Source organism: Pleurodeles waltl, chromosome 9 (genome assembly GCF_031143425.1).
Source record: "Pleurodeles waltl isolate 20211129_DDA chromosome 9, aPleWal1.hap1.20221129, whole genome shotgun sequence".
Taxonomy (NCBI): Eukaryota; Metazoa; Chordata; class Amphibia; order Caudata; family Salamandridae; genus Pleurodeles; species Pleurodeles waltl.
The window spans coordinates 36,771,503-36,784,640 of record NC_090448.1 but is presented as its reverse complement, the minus strand read 5'-3'; the positions used below and the strand labels follow the sequence as shown (position 1 = coordinate 36,784,640).

General features: G+C 45.5%; 3 non-coding genes across 3 annotated transcripts; all 3 read right to left on the bottom strand.

Moving 5' to 3' along the window:
• Positions 1 to 2,137: 2,137 nt before the first annotated feature.
• Positions 2,138 to 2,210, bottom strand: TRNAQ-CUG (transfer RNA glutamine (anticodon CUG)). Its single transcript has one exon. It is a non-coding gene; the product is annotated as a tRNA-Gln (tRNA).
• A 7,044-nt stretch (positions 2,211 to 9,254) lies between these two features.
• On the bottom strand, positions 9,255 to 9,327 carry TRNAQ-CUG (transfer RNA glutamine (anticodon CUG)). Its single transcript has one exon. It is a non-coding gene; the product is annotated as a tRNA-Gln (tRNA).
• Positions 9,328 to 12,817: 3,490 nt separating this feature from the next.
• On the bottom strand, positions 12,818 to 12,890 carry TRNAQ-CUG (transfer RNA glutamine (anticodon CUG)). Its single transcript has one exon. It is a non-coding gene; the product is annotated as a tRNA-Gln (tRNA).
• Positions 12,891 to 13,138: the final 248 nt, after the last annotated feature.

Genomic DNA, 13,138 nt, shown 5'->3' with positions numbered 1-13,138 from the left:
TCGCCATGGTGGACCGTGTCTTAGATGGGGCTCACACATTGTAGCGTTAGAGGGGCGCTAAGGGGGGCAAGGAAAGTGGTGCTGCACTGGGTGCAGTGCCATTTTCTTTAAATCAGGCCCAAATTTCTTCAAAAATAGACACTATATAACAAACTCCTCTTTTCTATCAGTGCAGTTTTCTTCTCTTGTTCTTCTCTTCCATCGCATCTACTGCTGCAAGCAGATGCTCAGTAACAATACCGTCTTCCACTCACCAACCGATGGGTAGCCAAAAATGACTATTTTTTGTAACTACAGCAAACTGCGAGCAGAGCAAGGCATTCAGGAGGATTCACAATGCCAAATGACTAGCTGAACTGGAGCAGGAGTGTATGGATGCTGGCTACGATAGCGACTCATACCACCAACACTCACGCTTCTAATTCACAGACTAAGAAATCCCAAAGACCCAGTGCTCCTACTACATCCTTTTCGCTTCCAGCCTGCCATAAAGAACACCCCACTGGCTGCCTCACCCGTAGGATGTACATTCCGGTGTCCCATTGTCTGGAGAAAAGGGATGTAGAATGGACGGAACATCCGCAGTACAGCACGGGGCGACTATTCGTTCAATAATTTTAAGGCCATCGCCTAAGCTGGCAAGGGGGCGGTTCATCGGCCGAGACATTGTCGGTTAGCGCCGTAGTTGTGCACATCGTTGGTGGGCAGAAGCTGCTCTGTACTGTTTGCAAACAAAGCCATGTGAGGGGGGTAGGGTGGATGTGTGTGCTTGCTTGCCTCTTCAGATGAGGTGGAGCAGACTGGAGTGAGGCCACAGGGATGGCCTTTCATCTCTCAAGCAGGAGCATGTGAAAGGACACCAGTGGCCCATAGAACACCCTTGCAAATTAAAAATAAGTAGTTAAGTAAGTAATAAATGGAGGTGGCCGAGCCGTGCCGAACGTAAGAAAGGCGCGGCTGCCATATGTAAACATAAAACCCATCTGCCACCTTGCAATAATTAAAGGAACTGGAATGCCTTACGCACTCTCCAAAAACCTGGTACAACAGGAAGAAGGTGTGGTGCAAAGTCTAGAACTGCAGACTTTAGAATCAAGGACCGGGGTTTGAGTCACAGCGTCAGCTCAACATCACTTAATCTCCCCGTGCCACCAAAAAATGAATATGCCCTTCTGTAATGTAGCTGTTACTCATTAAAGGTCTCCAATACCTTCCCAGAGTTAAAACAAGTACTTAACTAAAATCAACAAGTGAACCTCTGTTCTTGCTCATCAGCCACACTCAATAGACTAGAGAAAATTAACTAGGCAGCTTAGAGAGGGCGCAGAGAACCCACGAAACCAAAGGTGACCAAGATAACAGCCTGATTTATAGCCTTGTTTACAGCTAAACTAAGATCAAGAATGCTTTGAGAAGCTTCCCTGAACACAAACAGGAAACAACATAAAAAAGCAGTCCCATAAAGACAAGATACTCAGGACAAAGCATAATTATACAGTAGTTGGTGCCTGCTCCCAAAGAGAAAAAGGAGGGACTAATAGGCATGATTGACCACTATCAAAGGAACTATTTTTAAATGACACTGAAACCAGAAAATGAAATCTCTTTAAGCCCACATATAAGTATACTAAAGTATACAAGAGGCCGTACACTTATGCTCAACCTAAAAATGAACGATCACGAATCAGATAAAGAGATAAGAAAACCTTTCATATTTCAGATGCACAAACGTAAAGATCTAGAAAAGAGTGGGTGGCGCCCACAGGCAGGTGGGGTGTGATCAACTGTAACATTGGCACTACAGGGTCTGTGCAGGGGGTTCTGTGGGCACAGCAGTCGTGCTCGCAGCTCGTGGTGCTAAGAACCATGTCCCCTATGGTGCTTGGGCTGCTGCTGGGACAACTTGCCTGCTGGTAAAGCCCTTTTAGGTAGGTCAACGGGCATCAGACAAACTTGCATCCATCCAGCTGGTGGTAGGTGCCGGAAGGCAGCTCCTTACATAGAACTCATAAAATGGTGGCGTTCATATAACAAAGACGGACCCTCTGAAGATAATTTGATGAACGTAATTTTCTATAAATATCACAAGCTTGCATCTGGTCCTATTTTCCAGGGATATAAAAAATAGCTCCTCTCACGACCCAGGTGGTATTTGAACCCACAATCCTCAGCTCCAGAGGCTGATGCCTTATCCATTAGGCCACTGGGCCAGTTGTTAAAGGTTTTGGTGCAGGAGATCTCGTGTCAGGGGTCGTCAGAGATAAAGTGACCAGTCACAGAGGCACCCTTTCTGGACTTTCTCAGGACATATCAGTTATCAGGTATCTTGTTCCAATTTGTCTAACCATGACTACAACTCCCAGAATGCACTACTTTAAATCAAAACATGAACTGGAAAAGCCGTGTCCCTGTGACATTGAGCATCTGGTCATCCTCAGCAGAGGCTTCTGAAAGTGACAGATGATGTCAGCAGAGGACGAGTCCTATGGAAATCTGAAGTAGGTAGATGTGTGCATGGATGTCGTATTGCACAACCGCTGGCACCTCTTTTTAGACGGGTGTGATCATGTGGTCATGAAAATGCCCCCACTAACAGTAAAAAAGGGCCAATGCCTGAAGAGGGTGACCTACTGTCCCATGCTGTATCTGGTGGGAGGCACCCGAAAATACCAAAGGATAGGAGGGCTCACGCACAGCCATGCTATGAACATATCTTTGATTTAAAAGAAACCTTCCTACTGGCAGCTTTTGCTGTCTCGTCAGCCGAATGCAATAATTGTAGAAAATAAAATCCCCCTAAAAATACTCACATGTATGCCGAGTGGCTTTATGCAATGCATGACACCTACAGCTAGTTCTGGCGCTTATTCCAGCAACACCTTGTACGGTTTCAACCTTAAAATTGAAGCTGATATTTACAGAGCACTGTTTGCTATGTGCTAACAATGCAGGGCTGGATGAACATCCCATAAATGACAAGACTTCTAGTGGCAGATATGAAGATGCCGGATCATAAATGGACCCCTAGGTGATGCCATCAGGGATAAGCCATGCAAGTTTATAATGAGATGAACAGATCCACCATAACCAGAAAGAAAACTAACCAAAACAAACATGAGTATGAAACACAAGGCAAGGAAAGACTGTGGAGAAGATTTAAGGGAAGATTTACGAGCCCCTAGTGCCTCTTTTCACCACATGAGCATCATATTTTTTATTACGCTCGTGTGGCCCAGCAAGGACAAAATCACAGCGCCAAATTTACAAAGTGGAACAATACATGCATTGCGCCACTTTGTAACCCTTTGCGCCAGGCATAAAGTGTGCAAAGGGGGCGCTCCCCATAAGAGGGATCAAAAAAATGACACCAAGAAATCTAGGAGATTTCTTTGCGTCTTTTTTCGGCACTTTTAACCCCTGCTCAAAGCAGGCGCTAAAAGGAGGAACACCATTGTTTGCAATGGGTGTCAATGGGCTTTGCAGGATTAGTGTCAACATTTTTGTTGCTAATCCTGCAAAGCTTAGAGCTAGTGTAAAAAAAATTTATTCTAATTCCCTAACTATCGCCATGGTGGACTGTGTCTTAGATGGGGCTCATACATTGTAGCGTTAGGGGGGCGCTAAGGGGGGCAAGGTAAGTGGTGCTGCATTGGGTGCAGTGCCATTTTCCTTAAATCAGGTCCAAATTTCTTCAAAACATAGACACTATGTAACAAACTCCTCTTTTCTATCAGTGCAGTTTTCTTCTCTTGTTCCTCTCTTCCATCGCATCTACTGCTGGAAGCAGGTGCACAGTAACAATACCGTCTTCCACTCACCAACCGATGGGTAGCCAAAAATGACAATTTTTTGTAACTGCAGCAAACTGCAAGCAGAGCAAGGCATTCAGGAGGATTCACAATGCCAAATGACTAGCTGAACCGGAGCAGGAGTGTATGGATGCTGGCTACGATAGCGACTCGTACCACCAACACTCACGCTTCTAATTCACAGACTAAGAAATCCCAAACACCCAGTGCTCCTACAACATCATTTTCGCTTCCAGCCTGCCATAAAGAACACCCCACTGGCTGCCTCACCCGTAGGATGTACATTCCGGTGTCCCATTGTCTGGAGGAAAGGGATGCAGAATGGACGGAACATCCGCAGTACAGCACGGGGCGACTATTCGTTCAATAATTTTAAGGGCATCGCCTAAGCTGGCAAGGGGGCGGTTCATCGGCCGCGAGATTGTCGGTTAGCGCCGTAGTTGTGCACATCATTGGTGGGCAGAAGCTGCTCTGTACTGTTTGCAAACAAAGCCATGTGAGGGGGGTAGGGTGGATGTGTGTGCTTGCTTGCCTCTTCAGATGAGGTGGAGCAGACTGGAGTGAGGCCACAGGGATGGCCTTTCATCTCTCAAGCAGGAGCATGTGAAAGGACACCAGTGGCCCATAGAACACCCTTGCAAATTAAAAATAAGTAGTTAAGTAAGTAATAAATGGAGGTGGCCGAGCCGTGCCGAACGTAAGAAAGGCGCGGCTGCCATATGTAAACATAAAACCCATCTGCCACCTTGCAATAATTAAAGGAACTGGAATGCCTTACGCACTCTCCAAAAACCTGGTACAACAGGGAGAAGGTGTGGTGCAAAGTCTAGAACTGCAGACTTTAGAATCAAGGACCGGGGTTTGAGTAACAGCGTCAGCTCAACATCACTTAATCTCCCTGTGCCACCAAAAAATGAATATGCCCTTCTGTAATGTAGCTGTTACTCATTAAAGGTCTCCAATACCTTCCCAGAGTTAAAACAAGTACTTAACTAAAATCAACAAGTGAACCTCTGTTCTTGCTCAGCAGCCACACTCAATAGACTAGAGAAAATTAACTAGGCAGCTTAGAGAGGGCGCAGAGAGCCCACAAAACCAAAGGTGACCAAGATAACAGCCTGATTTATAGCCTTGTTTACAGCTAAACGAAGATCAAGAATGCTTTGAGAAGCTTCCCTGAACACAAACAGGAAACAACATAAAAAAGCAGTCCCCTAAAGACAAGATACTCAGGACAAAGCATAATTATACAGTAGTTGGTGCCTGCTCCCAAAGAGAAAAAGGAGGGACTAATAGGCATGATTGACCACTATCAAAGGAACTATTTTTAAATGACACTGAAACCAGAAAATGAAATCTCTTTAAGCCCACATATAAGTATACTAAAGTATACAAGAGGCCGTACACTTATGCTCAACCTAAAAATGAACGAGCACGAATCAGATAAAGAGATAAGAAAACCTTTCATATTTCAGATGCACAAACGTTAAAATCTAGAAAAGAGTGGGTGGCGCCCACAGGCAGGTGGGGGGTGATAAACTGTAACATTGGCACTACAGGGTCTGTGCAGGGGGTTCTGTGGGCACAGCAGTCGTGCTCGCAGCTCGTGGTGCTAAGAACCATGTCCCCTATGGTGCTTGGGCTGCTGCTGGGACAACTTGCCTGCTGGTAAAGCCCTTTTAGGTAGGTCAACGGGCATCAGACAAACTTGCATCCATCCAGCTGGTGGTAGGTGCCGGAAGGCAGCTCCTTACATAGAACTCATAAAATGGTGGCGTTCATATAACAAAGACGGACCCTCTGAAGATAATTTGATGAACGTAATTTTCTATAACTATCACAAGCTTGCATCTGGTCCTATTTTCCAGGGATATAAAAACCAGCTCCTCACGCAGGACTTGAACCCACAATCCCCAGCTCCAGAGGCTGATGCCTTATCCATTAGGCCACTGGGCCAGTTGTTAAAGGTTTTGGTGCAGGACATCTCGTGTCAGGGGTCGTCAGAGATAAAGTGACCAGTCACAGAGGCACCCTTTCTGGACTTTCTCAGGACATATCAGTTATCAGGTATCTTGTTCCAATTTGTCTAACCATGACTACAACTCCCAGAATGCACTACTTTAAAGCAAAACATGAACTGGAAAAGCCGTGTCCCTGTGACATTGAGCATCTGGTCATCCTAAGCAGAGGCTTCTGAAAGTGACAGATGATGTCAGCAGAGGACGAGTCCTATGGAAACCTGAAGTAGGTAGATGTGTGCATGGATGTCGTATTGCACAACCGCTGGCACCTCTTTTTAGACGGGTGTGATCATGTGGTCATGAAAATGCCCCCACTAACAGTAAAAGAGGGCCAATGCCTGAAGAGGGTGACCTACTGTCCCATGCTGTATCTGGTGGGAGGCACCCGAAAATACCAAAGGATAGGAGGGCTCACGCACAGCCATGCAAGAACATATCTTTGATTTAAAAGAAACCTTCCTACTGGCAGCTTTAGCTGTCTCGTCAGCCAAATGCAATAATTGTAGAAAATAAAATCCCCCTAAAAATACTCACATGTATGCCGAGTGGCTTTATGCAATGCATGACACCTACAACTAGTTCTGGCGCTTATTCCAACAACACCTTGTACGGTTTCAACCTTAAAATTGAAGCTGATATTTACAGAGCACTGTTTGCTATGTGCTAACAATGCAGGGCTGGATGAACATCCCATAAATGACAAGACTTCTAGTGGCAGATATGAAGATGCCGGATCATAAATGGACCCCTAGGTGATGCCATCAGGGATAAGCCATGCAAGTTTATAATGAGATGAACAGATCCACCGTAACCAGAAAGAAAACTGACCAAAACAAACATGAATATGAAACACAAGGCAAGGAAAGACTGTGGAGAAGATTTAAGGGAAGATTTACGAGCCCCTAGTGCCTCCTTTCACCACATGAGCATCATATTTTTTATTACTCTCGTGTGGCCCAACAAGGACAAAATCACAGCGCCAAATTTACAAAGTGGAACAATACATGCATTGCGCCACTTTGTAACCCTTTGCGCCAGGCATAAAGTGTGCAAAGGGGGCGCTCCCCATTAGAGGGATCAAAAAAATGACATCAAGAAATCTAGGAGATTTCTTTGCGTCTTTTTTCAGCACTTTTAACCCCTGCTCAAAGCAGGCGCTAAAAGGAGGAACACCATTGTTTGCAATGGGTGTGAATGGGCTTTGCAGGATTAGTGTCAACATTTTTGTTGCTAATCCTGCAAAGCTTAGAACTAGTGTAAATTTTTTTTATTCTAATTCCCTAACTATCGCCATGGTGGACTGTGTCTTAGATGGGGCTCATACATTGTAGCGTTAGGGGGGCGCTAAGGGGGGCAAGGTAAGTGGTGCTGCACTGGGTGCAGTGCCATTTTCCATAAATCAGTCCCAAATTTCTTCAAAACATAGCCACTATGTAACAAACTCCTCTTTTCTATCAGTGCAGTTTTTTTCTCTTGTTCTTCTCTTCCATCGCATCTACTGCTGCAAGCGGGTGCACAGTAACAATACCGTCTTCCACTCACCAACCGATGGGTAGCCAAAAATGACTATTTTTTGTAACTGCAGCAAACTGCAAGCAGAGCAAGGCATTCAGGAGGATTCACAATGCCAAATGACTAGCTGAACCGGAGCAGGAGTGTATGGATGCTGGCTACGATAGCGACTCGTACCACCAACACTCACGCTTCTAATTCACAGACTAAGAAATCCCAAAGACCCAGTGCTCCTACTACATCATTTTCGCTTCCAGCCTGCCATAAAAAACACCCCACTGGCTGCCTCACCCGTTGGCTGTACATTCCGGTGTCCCATTGTCTGGAGGAAAGGGATGTAGAATGGACGGAACATCCGCAGTACAGCACGGGGCGACTATTCGTTCAATAATTTTAAGGGCATTGCCTAAGCTGGCAAGGGGGCGGTTCATCGGCCGAGAGATTGTCGGTTAGCGCCGTAGTTGTGCACATCGTTGGTGGGCAGAAGATGCTCTGTACTGTTTGCAAACAAAGCCATGTGAGGGGGGTAGGGTGGATGTGTGTGCTTGCTTGCCTCTTCAGATGAGGTGGAGGAGACTGGAGTGAGGCCACAGGGATGGCCTTTCATCTCTCAAGCAGGAGCATGTGAAAGGACACCAGTGGCCCATAGAACACCCTTGCGAAATAAAAATAAGTAGTTAAATAAATAATAAATGGAGGTGGCCGAGCCGTGCCGAACGTAAGAAAGGCGCTGCTGCCATATGTAAACATAAAACCCATCTGCCACCTTGCAATAATTAAAGGAACTGGAATGCCTTACGCACTCTCCAAAAACCTGGTACAACAGGGAGAAGGTGTGGTGCAAAGTCTAGAACTGCAGACTTTAGAATCAAGGACCGGGGTTTGAGTCACAGCGTCAGCTCAACATCACTTAATCTCCCCGTGCCACCAAAAAATGAATATGCCCTTCTGTAATGTAGCTGTTACTCATTAAAGGTCTCCAATACCTTCCCAGAGTTAAACAAGTACTTAACTAAAATCAACAAGTGAACCTCTGTTCTTGCTCAGCAGCCACACTCAATAGACTAGAGAAAATTAACTAGGCAGCTTAGAGATGGCGCAGAGAGCCCACAAAATCAAAGGTGACCAAGATAACAGCCTGATTTATAGACTTGTTGACAGCTAAACTAAGATCAAGAATGCTTTGAGAAGCTTCCCTGAACACAAACAGGAAACAACATAAAAAAGCAGTCCCCTAAAGACAAGATACTCAGGACAAAGCATAATTATACAGTAGTTGGTGCCTGCTCCCAAAGAGAAAAAGGAGGGACTAATAGGCATGATTGACCACTATCAAAGGAACTATTTTTAAATGACACTAAAACCAGAAAATGAAATCTCTTTAAGCCCACATATAAGTATACTAAAGTATACAAGAGGCCGTACACTTATGCTCAACCTAAAAATGAACGAGCACGAATCAGATAAAGAGATAAGAAAACCTTTCATATTTCAGATGCACAAACGTAAAGATCTAGAAAAGAGTGGGTGGCGCCCACAGGCAGGTGGGGGGTGATCAACTGTAACATTGGCACTACAGGGTCTGTGCAGGGGGTTCTGTGGGCACAGCAGTCGTGCTCGCAGCTCGTGGTGCTAAGAACCATGTCCCCTATGGTGCTTGGGCTGCTGCTGGGACAACGTGCCTGCTGGTAAAGCCCTTTTAGGTAGGTCAACGGGCATTAGACAAACTTGCATCCATCCAGGTGGTGGTAGGTGCCGGAAGGCAGCTCCTTACATAGAACTCATAAAATGGTGGCGTTCATATAACAAAGACGGACCCTCTGAAGATAATTTGATGAACGTAATTTTCTATAAATATCACAAGCTTGCATCTGGTCCTATTTTCCAGGGATATAAAAAACAGCTCCTCACGCGACCCAGGTGGGACTTGAACCCACAATCCCCAGCTCCAGAGGCTGATGCCTTATCCATTAGGCCACTGGGCCAGTTGTAAAAGGTTTTGGTGCAGGACATCTCGTGTCAGGGGTCGTCAGAGATCAAGTGACCAGTCACAGAGGCACCCTTTCTGGACTTTGTCAGTACATATCAGTTATCAGGTATCTTGTTCCAATTTGTCTAACCATGACTACAACTCCCAGAATGCACTACTTTAAATCAAAACATGAACTGGAAAAGCCGTGTCCCTGTGACATTGAGCATCTGGTCATCCTAAGCAGAGGCTTCTGAAAGTGACAGATGATGTCAGCAGAGGACGAGCCCTATGGAAACCTGAAGTAGGTAGATGTGTGCATGGATGTCGTATTGCACAACCGCTGGCACCTCTTTTTAGACGGATGTGATCATGTGGTCATGAAAATGCCCCCACTAACAGTAAAAGAGGGCCAATGCCTGAAGAGGGTGACCTACTGTCCCATGCTGTATCTGGTGGGAGGCACCCGAAAATACCAAAGTATAGGACGGCTCACGCACAGCCATGCTATGAACATATCTTTGATTTAAAAGAAACCTTCCTACTGGCAGCTTTAGCTGTCTCGTCAGCCGAATGCAATAATTGTAGAAAATAAAATCCCCCTAAAAATACTCACATGTATGCCGAGTGGCTTTATGCAAAGCATGACACCTACAACTAGTTCTGGCGCTTATTCCAACAACACCTTGTACGGTTTCAACCTTAAAATTGAAGCTGATATTTTCAGAGCACTGTTTGCTATGTGCTAACAATGCAGGGCTGGATGAACATCCCATAAATGACAAGACTTCTAGTGGCAGATATGAAGATGCCGGATCATAAATGGACCGCTAGGTGATGCCATCAGGGATAAGCCATGCAAGTTTATAATGAGATGAACAGATCCACCGTAACCAGAAAGAAAACTGACCAAAACAAACATGAGTATGAAACACAAGGCAAGGAAAGACTGTGGAGAAGATTTAAGGGAAGATTTACGAGTCCCTAGTGCCACCTTTCACCACATGAGCATCATATTTTTAATTACGCTCGTGTGGCCCAACAAGGACAAAATCACAGCGCCAAATTTACAAAGTGGAACAATACATGCATTGCGCCACTTTGTAACCCTTTGCGCCAGGCATAAAGTGTGCAAAGGGGGCGCTCCACATTAGAGGGACCAAAAAAATGACACCAAGAAATCTAGGAGATTTCTTTGCGTCATTTTTCGGCACTTTTAACCCCTGCTCAAAGCAGGCGCTAAAAGGAGGAACACCATTGTTTGCAATGTGTGTCAATGGGCTTTGCAGGATTAGCGTCAACATTTTTATTGCTAATCCTGCAAAGCTTAGAACTAGTGTAAAAAAATGTCATTCTAATTCCGTAGCTATCGCCATGGTGGACCGTGTCTTAGATGGGGCTCACACATTGTAGCGTTAGGGGGGCGCTAAGGGGGGCAAGGAAAGTGGTGCTGCACTGGGTGCAGTGCCATTTTCTTTAAATCAGGCCCAAATTTCTTCAAAAATAGACACTATATAACAAACTCCTCTTTTCTATCAGTGCAGTTTTCTTCTCTTGTTCTTCTCTTCCATCGCATCTACTGCTGCAAGCAGATGCTCAGTAACAATACCGTCTTCCACTCACCAACCGATGGGTAGCCGAAAATGAATATTTTTTGTAACTGCAGCAAACTGCGAGCAGAGCAAGGCATTCAGGAGGATTCACAATGCCAAATGACTAGCTGAACCGGAGCAGGAGTGTATGGATGCTGGCTACGATAGCGACTCGTACCACCAACACTCACGCTTCTAATTCACAGACTAAGAAATCCCAAAGACCCAGTGCTCCTACTACATCCTTTTCGCTTCCAGCCTGCCATAAAGAACACCCCACTGGCTGCCTCACCCGTAGGATGTACATTCCGGTGTACCATTGTCTGGAGAAAAGGGATGTAGAATGGACGGAACATCCGCAGTACAGCACGGGGCGACTATTCGTTCAATAATTTTAAGGCCATCGCCTAAGCTGGCAAGGGGGCGGTTCATCGGCCGAGACATTGTCGGTTAGCGCCGTAGTTGTGCACATCGTTGGTGGGCAGAAGCTGCTCTGTACTGTTTGCAAACAAAGCCATGTGAGGGGGGTAGGGTGGATGTGTGTGCTTGCTTGCCTCTTCAGATGAGGTGGAGCAGACTGGAGTGAGGCCACAGGGATGGCCTTTCATCTCTCAAGCAGGAGCATGTGAAAGGACACCAGTGGCCCATAGAACACCCTTGCAAATTAAAAATAAGTAGTTAAGTAAGTAATAAATGGAGGTGGCCGAGCCGTGCCGAACGTAAGAAAGGCGCGGCTGCCATATGTAAACATAAAACCCATCTGCCACCTTGCAATAATTAAAGGAACTGGAATGCCTTACGCACTCTCCAAAAACCTGGTACAACAGGAAGAAGGTGTGGTGCAAAGTCTAGAACTGCAGACTTTAGAATCAAGGACCGGGGTTTGAGTCACAGCGTCAGCTCAACATCACTTAATCTCCCCGTGCCACCAAAAAATGAATATGCCCTTCTGTAATGTAGCTGTTACTCATTAAAGGTCTCCAATACCTTCCCAGAGTTAAAACAAGTACTTAACTAAAATCAACAAGTGAACCTCTGTTCTTGCTCAGCAGCCACACTCAATAGACTAGAGAAAATTAACTAGGCAGCTTAGAGAGGGCGCAGAGAGCCCACAAAACCAAAGGTGACCAAGATAACAGCCTGATTTATAGCCTTGTTTACAGCTAAACTAAGATCAAGAATGCTTTGAGAACCTTCCCTGAACACAAACAGGAAACAACATAAAAAAGCAGTCCCCTAAAGACAAGATACTCAGGACAAAGCATAATTATACAGTAGTTGGTGCCTGCTCCCAAAGAGAAAAAGGAGGGACTAATAGGCATGATTGACCACTATCAAAGGAACTATTTTTAAATGACACTGAAACCAGAAAATGAAATCTCTTTAAGCCCACATATAAGTATACTAAAGTATACAAGAGGCCGTACACTTATGCTCAACCTAAAAATGAACGAGCACGAATCAGATAAAGAGATAAGAAAACCTTTCATATTTCAGATGCACAAACGTAAAGATCTAGAAAAGAGTGGGTGGCGCCCACAGGCAGGTGGGGGGTGATCAACTGTAACATTGGCACTACAGGGTCTGTGCAGGGGGTTCTGTGGGCACAGCAGTCGTGCTCGCAGCTCGTGGTGCTAAGAACCATGTCCCCTATGGTGCTTGGGCTGCTGCTGGGACAACTTGCCTGCTGGTAAAGCCCTTTTAGGTAGGTCAACGGCCATGAGACAAACTTGCATCCATCCAGGTGGTGGTAGGTGCCGGAAGGCAGCTCCTTACATAGAACTCATAAAATGGTGGCGTTCATATAACAAAGACGGACCCTCTGAAGATAATTTGATGAACGTAATTTTCTATAAATATCACAAGCTTGCATCTGGTCCTATTTTCCAGGGATATAAAAAACAGCTCCTCACGCGACCCAGGTGGGACTTGAACCCACAATCCCCAGCTCCAGAGGCTGATGCCTTATCCATTAGGCCACTGGGCCAGTTGTAAAAGGTGTTGGTGCAGGACATCTCGTGTCAGGGGTCGTCAGAGATAAAGTGACCAGTCACAGAGGCACCCTTTCTGGACTTTGTCAGTACATATCAGTTATCAGGTATCTTGTTCCAATTTGTCTAACCATGACTACAACTCCCAGAATGCACTACTTTAAATCAAAACATGAACTGGAAAAGCCGTGTCCCTGTGACATTGAGCATCTGGTCATCCTAAGCAGAGGCTTCTGAAAGTGAC